General features: G+C 35.3%; 1 pseudogene; it reads left to right on the top strand.

The window, feature by feature from the left end:
- Positions 1-9,571: 9,571 nt before the first annotated feature.
- Positions 9,572-10,011, top strand: LOC141494805 (small ribosomal subunit protein uS19 pseudogene; annotated as a pseudogene).
- Positions 10,012-10,374: the final 363 nt, after the last annotated feature.

Raw genomic sequence — 10,374 nt, 5'->3', positions numbered from 1 at the left:
CAAATAACAAAAGATTGTAAAATAATAGCTAGAGCATAAAAATATTTCACAATTCAAATATGACACCTGGTTTCTCTTAAAAAATCCATAATACCAAAGTTAAAAAAACAAAATTCTTCTAGGCTTTTAAAGCTAGATAAACAGTAGAAATGTACTCAAATACAATCTGAAAGAGAGTGGAGGGAGGAAAGTCAAATGTCCAACAAAAAGTTGGAAAGAAACATTACATTTTCAATTTTCAAAATTTAAATAATAATAATTAGCATATACTTTACACTTTATGAAACACTTTAAAACCAACAAATCATTTTGTTCTCACAACTGCCCTGGGATGTAGATGTTATTATTATCCCCATTTTACAAATAAGGAAACTGAGGCCAAGAATAAATTAAGTTACTTACTCAGGGTCACACAGGTAGTAAGTTTCTGAGACTGAATTTAAATTCAGATATTCCTGATTCTTGGTCCAGGGCTCATCATACTGTGCCACCAGGCTATCTAGCATTTTTTAAATGCTAAAAGTAGCTTTTATGTTCAACAACTGCCTAGAGAGTAATATCAAAGTAAATATACTTTACAAGATCATTTCCATTTAATAGCTATCTAGTTTAATATTAATAGAAGTCCAAGTCAGCATTATTTCATGGTCAGGAGAATGATCATCTGGTAGTTCTGCCGATGAATCTCATGATCTCAGATAAGTCACTTGATTTGTTTTTACACTGGTATCAAAGGAGGTAAATGATCTCTTTATCTTTTACTAGTGGCTTTCAAAATTTTTCATTGAGTAAAACCCTGTGGATTCTCATGATATACATCATATCACTACACTAACAAACACTCCTTCCACATCAGGAGCACATTATCTTGAATGTATCAATCATCTCCATCCTAATCACCACCAATCCCTTTTTTTAACTTCAGTTTCCCTTCTGAAATTGTAATAGCTGTTAAAGACATTCTAGGGAATTAAAAGAAGGAAATACTCTGAATGGTAGAGGAGGTTGGCTCACTTTCTTCTCAGAGCCACCATCAATAATTCAACTAATATATATATATATATATATATATATATATATATGGAACACTTAAGAAAGTGCTTTTAGACTCCAAAGATACAAAGACAAAAACGACACATTTCCTGATCTCAAAAAACTTAACATTCTACATTGCTTTTACATTTATTTTTTTAATTAACATTTTTGGTTTTATCTCCCTGAGGGGGATAAAAGTGCTTCTACTCTTTGAGCAAATCATTATTTGTTAGTCCTAACGAAGAATGAAAGAGGTGAATTTATATCAGTCAACAAAGAAGGATAGGTTAATATTATTAACTGCTTTTTCAACATTTTTTTTGACTCAGATTGCCTAAAATGGAGAATTTCAGAAAAACCTGTACTTATATGAACTGATGCAAGGTAATGAGTAGAATCAGAACACTTTACATATTAACAGCATCATTGTGTGATTATCAACTATGAATGACTAAGATAATTAGAAAAGACTCATGATGGAAAATGTTATCTAGATCCAGAGGAAAAAAAAACTGGTGGATTCTGAATGCATATAGGAGCATACTATTTTCATTTTATTTTTTTGCATGTTTTTTTTTCCTCTTTTGTTCCGTTTCTTTCACAAAATAACTAATTTGGAAACAAGTTTTACACAATTGCACATATATAACTTATATCAAATTGCTTACTGTTTTAGGAAGAGGGGAGGAGAGGGCAAGAGGGAGAAAAATTTGGAACTCGTAATGTTGTAAAAATGAATATTCAGGGGCAATTAAGTGGAGTCAGGAGGACTTGAATTCAAATCCAGCCTCAGACATGTAATAATTGCCTAGCTGTGTGACCTTGGGCAAGTCACTTAACCCCATTGCCTTGAATAAAAAAAAATAAGACTAAATCAATTCAAGTTGGAACAATATCATGAAACACTTATTTAAAGATCTATGGCTCCTATTTTAATTACACCCTTGAGAGTTTACCTAGCCTCTATGACAGTGTTAGGGATATTGATCATTACTTAGAAAAAAATGCATTTTGGATATTTAATTAGATTTCTATGAAGATTTGGAATAAGGAAATGTCAATTATTCAAAATATAATAATATAGCTTGAAGAAATCAGATACTTGATCTTTCTGGCTGCTTCTACACTTCGAGCAATTCACTATTTGTCAGCCCTAATGAAAAATAAAAGACAAGGGGTAAATTCATATCAGTCAACAAAGAAGGCTATGTTGATATTATTAACTACCCTTTCAACATTTTTTTCTGAATCTACTTGCCTAAAATAACCACAAGTGAAACTTAGTAAACAAACACATATTTATAAACTAGTTTAGCAAGATTTCAAGAAATAAATAATTCTTCCCCTACAAGATCAGAAGAATTTTGGCTATCTTCCAGTCCAAGATTCTTGATCCTCTTCAAAAGAGAGACAAGTTATAAGTCTTCTCAAAAATGAAAGACCACAAGTTGAAGCACTGTAAGGTAACCATTGTTGACTTTCTTAAGAGAAAAGTTAATTTCTTTTAGAAAGTTAATAAGCAGGGGCGGCTAGGTGGTGCAGTGGATAGAGCACCAGCCTTGGAGTCAGGAGTACCTGGGTTCAAATCTGACCTCAGACACTTAATAATTACCTAGCCATGTGGCCTTGGACAAGCCACTTAACCCCATTGCCTTACAAAATCTAAAAAAAATAAAAATAAAATTAATAAGCAGCTGGCATCCTTTATTGGTGTCATGAATCATTGCTGTGAATAGCCAAAATAGAGGAGAGAAATGAATCCAGAAAAGCAAACTAAAATATGATTTTGAAACTATGCAAAAGGTAAGATATCAATACTATTAGAACAATCCAGGATATAAAGTACAATCTTCTAGCAAGGTATTGGCAGAGTAGGGAAGGATTTCCCAGAGTGGGAACCAAGGGATTTCAGAGATAATAGCAGCCTGGGACAGTGGTAGAGTGGTGGGTAGAACTTTTTATACCTTTAGGTCACCAGGAAGTTGTGACAAGGAGGAAGGGGTCAATCAAATTCCATGGACAATTTGTTGCCTTTTAAGGAAAACTAATCTTTGTTGCAGAAAATGGGAGAACCCTAATCTCATCACAGATTCCCTCACCAAAAAAATATAGGAAAGTTAATAAAGATGGTGACTTAGGGATAGGGGAAAAGATAATTCTGTTTCAGACATTTAAATTTGACATACATCCATTTGGAGATAACCACCATCGATAATATAAAGCTAGAGCTCAGGAGAACAATTGGGCTGGATGTAGAGATCTGGAAGCCATCTTCAAAAAGATGGTAATTGAACCCATAGGAGCTAATGTTGAAAGAGAAGAAAACAGATTTCCTAATAGAGTCTTGGGAAATACCTACCATAGGAGGTGAAGCATGGGTAATAATCTAGCAAAGAAACAAGCAAATCAGAGCAGCATTAACAAAGTTGAGGAAGGAGAAAGTGCTCAAGAGAAGGAAATGGTTACCTGTGTCCAAAGTTACATTGAGTACAGGAAGGATGCTGAGATTAAGGTATTTTAGTTATTGAATAAGAGAACTTTGAATGCCTTGCAGTGAACAGTTTTATTTGGAAGAGAAGGTCAAAATCCAAATTACAAGGAACTGAGAAATGAATAAAGGAGATAAGTAGATGCAAGAGATATAGCTTCCTAAATGAAATAATTATTCTTAGAAACTAAGTAATGAGACTGGTCAAATCAGTCTCTGTCCTCCACCCCCATCATCCCTTTATTCAGTTTTAACCTCTATTCTAATAAATTGAATTGAGTTGAATGGAGTAGATAGGTTGTGCTGCTCACTGGGCAAATCACTCCAACCTGCCAACATCTCCCTTCTCCATTTCCAAAGAAGCAAGTGAAAAGGAAGGGGGAAAAACCCAAAGAGAAATAGAGAATACAAATAAATGACAGTTTTCTCATTCCTTGTTTTATTTTTTGGTATTGGAGTTAATTTTATAATTAAAATGATTGTTTTAAATAGTAATGAAAAAATATAGTCTCTGTAGAGCACCAGAGTGTTGTGACAGAAAGAATGACTAGACCTGGTTCAAATTCTAGCTCTGCCTCTTATTTTCTGTGTGCCCATGGATAAGAGAAAATTTCAATTCCTTATCTGTAAAACAGGTAAAATAATACCATTAGAATCTACCTCAAAATGTTGTGTTGTTATGAGGAACGTATCATATTAGATACCTATAAAGCACTTTGCACATCTTAAAGGGATAAATAAAAAGTGCTATTTAAATGCCTATCTTAAATGCATAGGTCTTGAAGCACAGGATCTATTTATGGAGACCTTGAATTCTAGAGGATCTTGGAGAGTAAGACCCTTTTCTTAGAGAGTATAGAGGATAGAGGGGGATACAAGTAAAGAATTAAACTAAAACAAGGAAGGGAGTTTGCTCCCTAACCTCAAAGTCCAAAGGGGCCACCTCAAGTTCAGAAAACAAGGGCTTGGTTGTCTGGTAGACAGTCCCTTTGCTTATTATAGATGTGTTCTATAAAACCTAGAGGCTAACATTGCCCCCGTGAGGAGATTTGAAGAAAGTAGAAGGTGTTTGTGAAGAAAATCACATTCTGGATTCAATTTAAAATAACTTGTGAGGATATGAACAATTTCTAAATCATGGAGATAAGAGACTATCAAAACTGACAAAGTCTTAGAACATAGAATAACAGATCTAGTGGAGACTCAGAACACAAAATATAGCAGCTGCTATGTTAGTTGTCCTTTGTTCTCAAAAGACCAATAATATCTGGAAGATCACACCTTGATTTGAAAATGAATTAGATAAAAGTGTGGCCAGGCTATGCAAAGTCATCAATTAGCCTCCTTCTCTCCTCTAGAGTCATAAGAGTCCAATGGCAAGACCTAAGTCAATGTGAGGAATGTGGAGTGTTGTTGGTCTCCACAGGGTGGGAGTTTCTAAGAAATACATTTCTAGGTGGCGGAGTGGATAAAGCACCAGCCTTGGAGTCAGGAGTACCTGGGTTCAAATTCTGTCTCAGACACTTAATAATTACCTAGCTGTGTGACCTTGGGCAAGCCACTTAACCCCATTTGCCTTGCAAAAAAACCTAAAAAAAAAGAAAAAAGAAATACATTTACAAAAGGGGCATGGCCCCAACCAATCACTTAATAATTACCTAGCTGTGTGACCTTGGGCAAGCCACTTAACCCCATTTGCCTTGCAAAAAACCTAAAAAAAAAGAAAAAAGAAATACATTTACAAAAGGGGCATGGCCCCAACCAATCACAAAACTAGGAGAGATCTTCTTAATCCCATCCCAAAGATGACAGGACCCAAGATTAAAAGAAATCAGTCCCCAACCAGTCAAGGGTGACCTAGAGGTTTTGACCTACTAGCTAAGTTTGACCAGCTAAGTTTGTATAATTACATAGTTGAATATTATCCCATATACCCCCTGTGATGATTGAAATTCATCAACATAATATGCATCATATGATGAGGGGAGTCATATTAGAGACGTGTTATGGGATGAGCATTAGATTGTAACTCAAATAGCAAGAACATATAAAAATCCAGGTGAGAGGGGAAAGAGTTTCTAAAACTATATAATAATGGACAGTACCTTACTTCAGGGGTGGGGGTGGGGTGGAGTACCCGTGTTTTGCAAGATCCATTGATAAAATGTTCAATTATTCTTTCCAGCAGATTTATTTCTTTTATAGATAACAATCAAGAAAACTGTCAATGGCCCAGAATATAAGAGCTAAAAGATTTAGAACTCAGATCACAGAATGTTAGAGCTGGAAAGGACTTTAGAACATAGACCATACAATGTCAGAATAGGAAGGAATGAAAGAATAGAAGGGGGGCTCAAAATGCCAGAACTGAAAGGTACCTAAGATATCATCTAGGTGAATCCCTGCCCCCATCCCAAATTGTGCTTATGCATTTCAATGCTCAAAAAATACAAATGCTTGGGGAAACATATTTGACATTAATCTATAGATGTTATAGAGCTGGAAAAGACCTTAGATGACATCTACTACAGCCTCTTCATTCTATAGATGAAGAAACTGAGGACTAGAGTTGTTCAAGGACTTGACAGATTAGGAGGACAAGAGGACAAGAGGCAGAGCTTGCACTTACATATAGGTCTTCTGTTTCAAATCCAGGGCTTTTTAAACTATACCATGTTATTTCGAAGTTTGCTATCTAGACTAGAGAATAGTGTGAAGGATATATCATTGTGGCTGCACTAACTAGAGAAAGCAACCCCTGCCTCAAGCTTCTATATTCTACTGCATAGAAAAATGTCTTCAGAGTCCAAGAAAACACAGTAAATGGAGCCAAGGTAATATAATCTTTACAGCACTCAGAAATTCACAGAAGAAAAATCCAAGAAAGGAGTTAGCAAGACAACTCTGCCTGTGACTCTACTTAAAAGGACTCTACTTTTTTCAGCCTTAGTTCCTTCATTAGTTATGATCAGTACACAATTACAGTTTCACTAAATGCGAATAAAAATTGTGGAACAATGGATAGACCACTGACCTTGGAGTCAGGAGGACAGGGAGTTCAAATCCAGCCTCAGATACTTGAGACTTATTAGTTGTTTGATCTTGGGCAAATCACTTAACCCTGATTGTCTCACATTTAGGGTCTTCTGATTCATATCTGGCCATTGAACCCAAATGGTTCTAGAGGAGAAAGTGAGGCTGAAGACTTAGGACAGCCCCGCTTCACTCAAATACAATTCACTTGCTTGTTATGACATAACCTCTCTGATGTTATGGTCTTCTTGTAGAACAAAGGACAAACATCCTTATCTAAAAAGCCACAGGAGTCTCAATGCCAATGCTCTGAACTGAAACCATGGGTTTCTTCCAAGTTTTGCAAATCATATGCTCTGGGCAGACCTCTTAAGCAACTACAGGACAGTGCTGAAGGACACCACTGCCCTCATGTGGATATTTAAAAAACTTAGTTTTTTCATGAACAAAATCATTTCCCTGGGGTATATGAAGACAACACTGAACTTATGAATCATAGAAACATAGATTATTAGAGACAGGCCTTTAGGAAAACAAAGAACTAGAAACCAAGTAGGTGCCAAACTGAAAGTGATTAAATAAATTATGATACATGAAGGTACTGGAATATTACTGTGTGCGTTTCTGAAAAAATTCAAAAATACATGGAAAGAATATGATCTGGTACAACATGCAGTCAGTAAAACCTGGAAATGATAGATACAATCAATATAGCAATGTTAACAAAAACATTAAAGCAAAATTGAATTCTGTATAATCTGTAAGATTATAATATCCAAATAATTTCAGAAAGGAATTGAGAAAATATAACCTATTCCTACAGTACAGAAGTTTGTGAGATGATTGATAATGCTACATATGTTATTAGAAACAGTCATTATATTGGGTGGGGGGGTCAGAGCAGGTAAGGAATGACTTACTGAATAGAGGAGTAGAGGATATATTTGGAAATGAATATTATATAAAAACAAAAGACACTTAATTTTTTTCTTAATTTTTTTAAATTAAAATGTATAAAGTGGAACTTACTTTAAAAATAGCCTGTCAGAGTTATCAGAGACTTGAGATCATAGAATGCCAGAAAAGATATTACTTTGGATATCATCTAGGCAAATCCCCTGATTTAATTACAAGAAAGTGTTGCTAATAGTAAATAATGCTAATAATAATCCAAATGCTTGAAAAATGTTTAACATCAATATAGAGACACATTTAACATTAAATTTAATGAATATTTCTGGTTGAATGAGTCAGAACTCAGTCCTTGGTCCTATAGTTTTTGAGATTTTTATTGTGATTTAGATAGACATAAATGATCTATTTATCAGATTTGAAAATTAATGGAAATTCAAAGGAATAACTAACAAACTGAATAGAAAAATGTGTAACATAAATTTACAGATGGGTGAATGATCCAGTAATACCAATATTTGGTCTATATCCAAAAGAAATCATAAAAAATATGAAGTCTCATTTTTTCTAAAATATTTGTAGCAACTCTTTTTGGAGCGGCAAAGAATTGGAAATTGAGGGAATGTCCATCAACTGGGGAATGACCAAACAAGTTATGGTATATGAATATCAGGGAGTACTATTATTCTATAAGAAACCATGAATGCTTGGATTTTAGAGAAGCATGGAAAGAATTACATGATGCTGAGTGAAGGGAGAAGAACCAAGAGAACATTGTACACATTAATAACAACGTTGTGAATTAATCAAATATGATGGATGCAGCTCCCTTCAACAGTTCAGAGATCTAGGATAACACAAGGAGACCTGCTATGAACAACATCATCTACATCCAGAGAGAACCCCCCCCACAAAGAATCTGAATGAATACTATGTTTACTTTTCTAAAACTTCTCTTTTGGTTTTTCTTCCAATCTTATGATTTTCTTTCTTTTCCCTTAGTCCTAATTCCTTTTGCATAAAATGACTAACATAAATATATTGAACACAAATTTACATGTACAATATTTACTAGACAGTTCAATGACAGGGGGAAGAAGGAGGGAAGGAAGGAAGGTAGAAAAAATGTGCAATTTATAAATTTGCAGATGGATGAATGAAAAAACTAAGGTGTGTAATTGAAAAAAATTAAATGAAATATCAATTTAATTTTTTTTTGCAAAAAGAACATCTTGGGATGTAACTAGGTGGCACAGTGGATAGAGCACAAGCCCTGGAATCAGGAAGACCTTGGTTCCAATCCAGCCTCAGACACTTAATTGCCTAGCTGTGTGACCTTGGGCAAGTCACTTAACCTCATTGCCTTGCAAAAACCTAAAAAAAAAAGAATAGGCCAAATGAAAAAGGAGATACAAAAATTCACAAAGAGAACTCTTTAAAAAGTAGAATTGGCCAACATAGAAAAAGAAATACAAAAGTTCATTGAAGAAAATAGTTTCTAAAATAATAGAATGGGGGGGGACAGTCACATAGTGCAGTGAATAGAGCACAGGTTCTGAAATTAGGAGGATCTGAGTTCAAATCTGACCTCATATACTTGATACTAGGTGTATGTGACTTTGGGTAAGTCATTTAATCCAATTGCCCTCTCCAAAAAAAATAGATTTGGGCAACTGAAAACTAATAATTCCAAGAATCACTCAAGGAAAAAAATTTATAAGTTCAAAAGATTAAAAAAAGAAGAAAATGTGAAAAACAACTGACCTGGAAAATAGACTTTAGACAGATAATTTAAGTATTATTGAACTAACTACTAAAAAAATAAGCAAAAAGTAGCCTAGACATCATATTTCAAGAAATTATGAAGGAAAACTGCCCTGTTATCTTAGTACCAAGGGTAAAATAAAAACTGAAAGAATCTATCAATTATTTCCTGATAGAAATCCCAAAGTGAAAATTCCCAGGTATATTATAGTCAAATTCCAGAGTTTCCATGTCAAAGAGAAAATAAGGCAAGGAGTTAGAAATTCAAATATCATAAATCCATAGTGAGGATCACCCAAGATTTAGTAGCTTCCCTATTAAAAGAACAGAGGGCTTTTCCTGACAGCAGACAAGATGGCAGAAGTGGAGCAGAAGAAGAAGCAAACCTTCCGGAAGTTCACCTACCACGGCGTGGACCTCGACCAGCTGCTGGACATGTCCTATGAACAGCTCATGAAGTTGTACAGTGCTCAACAGTGAAGGCGACTCAACCGGGGTCTGAGGCACAAACAGCACTCCCTCCTCAAGCACCTGAGGAAGTACCCCCAATGGAGAAGCCTGAGGTGGCGAAGACCCACCTTAGAGACATGATCATCCTGCCAGAGATGGTGGGAAGTATGGTGGGTGTCTACAACAGCAAGACCTTCAATCAGGTAGAAGTCAAGCCTGAGATGATTGGACACTACCTGGGTGAATTCTCTATTACCTACAAGCCTGTGAAACATGGCTGACTGGGTATTGGAGCTACCCACTCCTCTCATTTCATCCCTCTCAAATAACCCAGATCCTAACAATAAAAACAAGGTTCTTAGTGGAAAAAAAAAAACAAAGGACTTAGCAACCAATAATAACATACCCAGCAAAATGGAGTATAATCCTTCAGAGGAAAAAAGTGGATATAAAAAGACCGAAATTGAATAGAAAAGTTGACATTCGAATAGAAGACTCAGGGACTTCTGGGGCAGAGCCAAGGAGGCAGCTCAAAGTTAACATGCTCCCAGAGCTTTTCCCTACCAAACATAAATGAAGCCTCTACTCTGATATTCATACTACAGATGCCACCAAGAAAAAGAGAAGATTTAAAGTAGTTTTCAACTGTAGACATTGTGGAGGACCTTCAGTGAAGATCTGTCTCTTTGAGG

Source organism: Macrotis lagotis, chromosome 8, assembly GCF_037893015.1.
Source record: "Macrotis lagotis isolate mMagLag1 chromosome 8, bilby.v1.9.chrom.fasta, whole genome shotgun sequence".
Classification (NCBI taxonomy): domain Eukaryota; kingdom Metazoa; phylum Chordata; class Mammalia; order Peramelemorphia; family Peramelidae; genus Macrotis; species Macrotis lagotis.
This window is presented reverse-complemented; position numbering and strand designations above follow the sequence as displayed.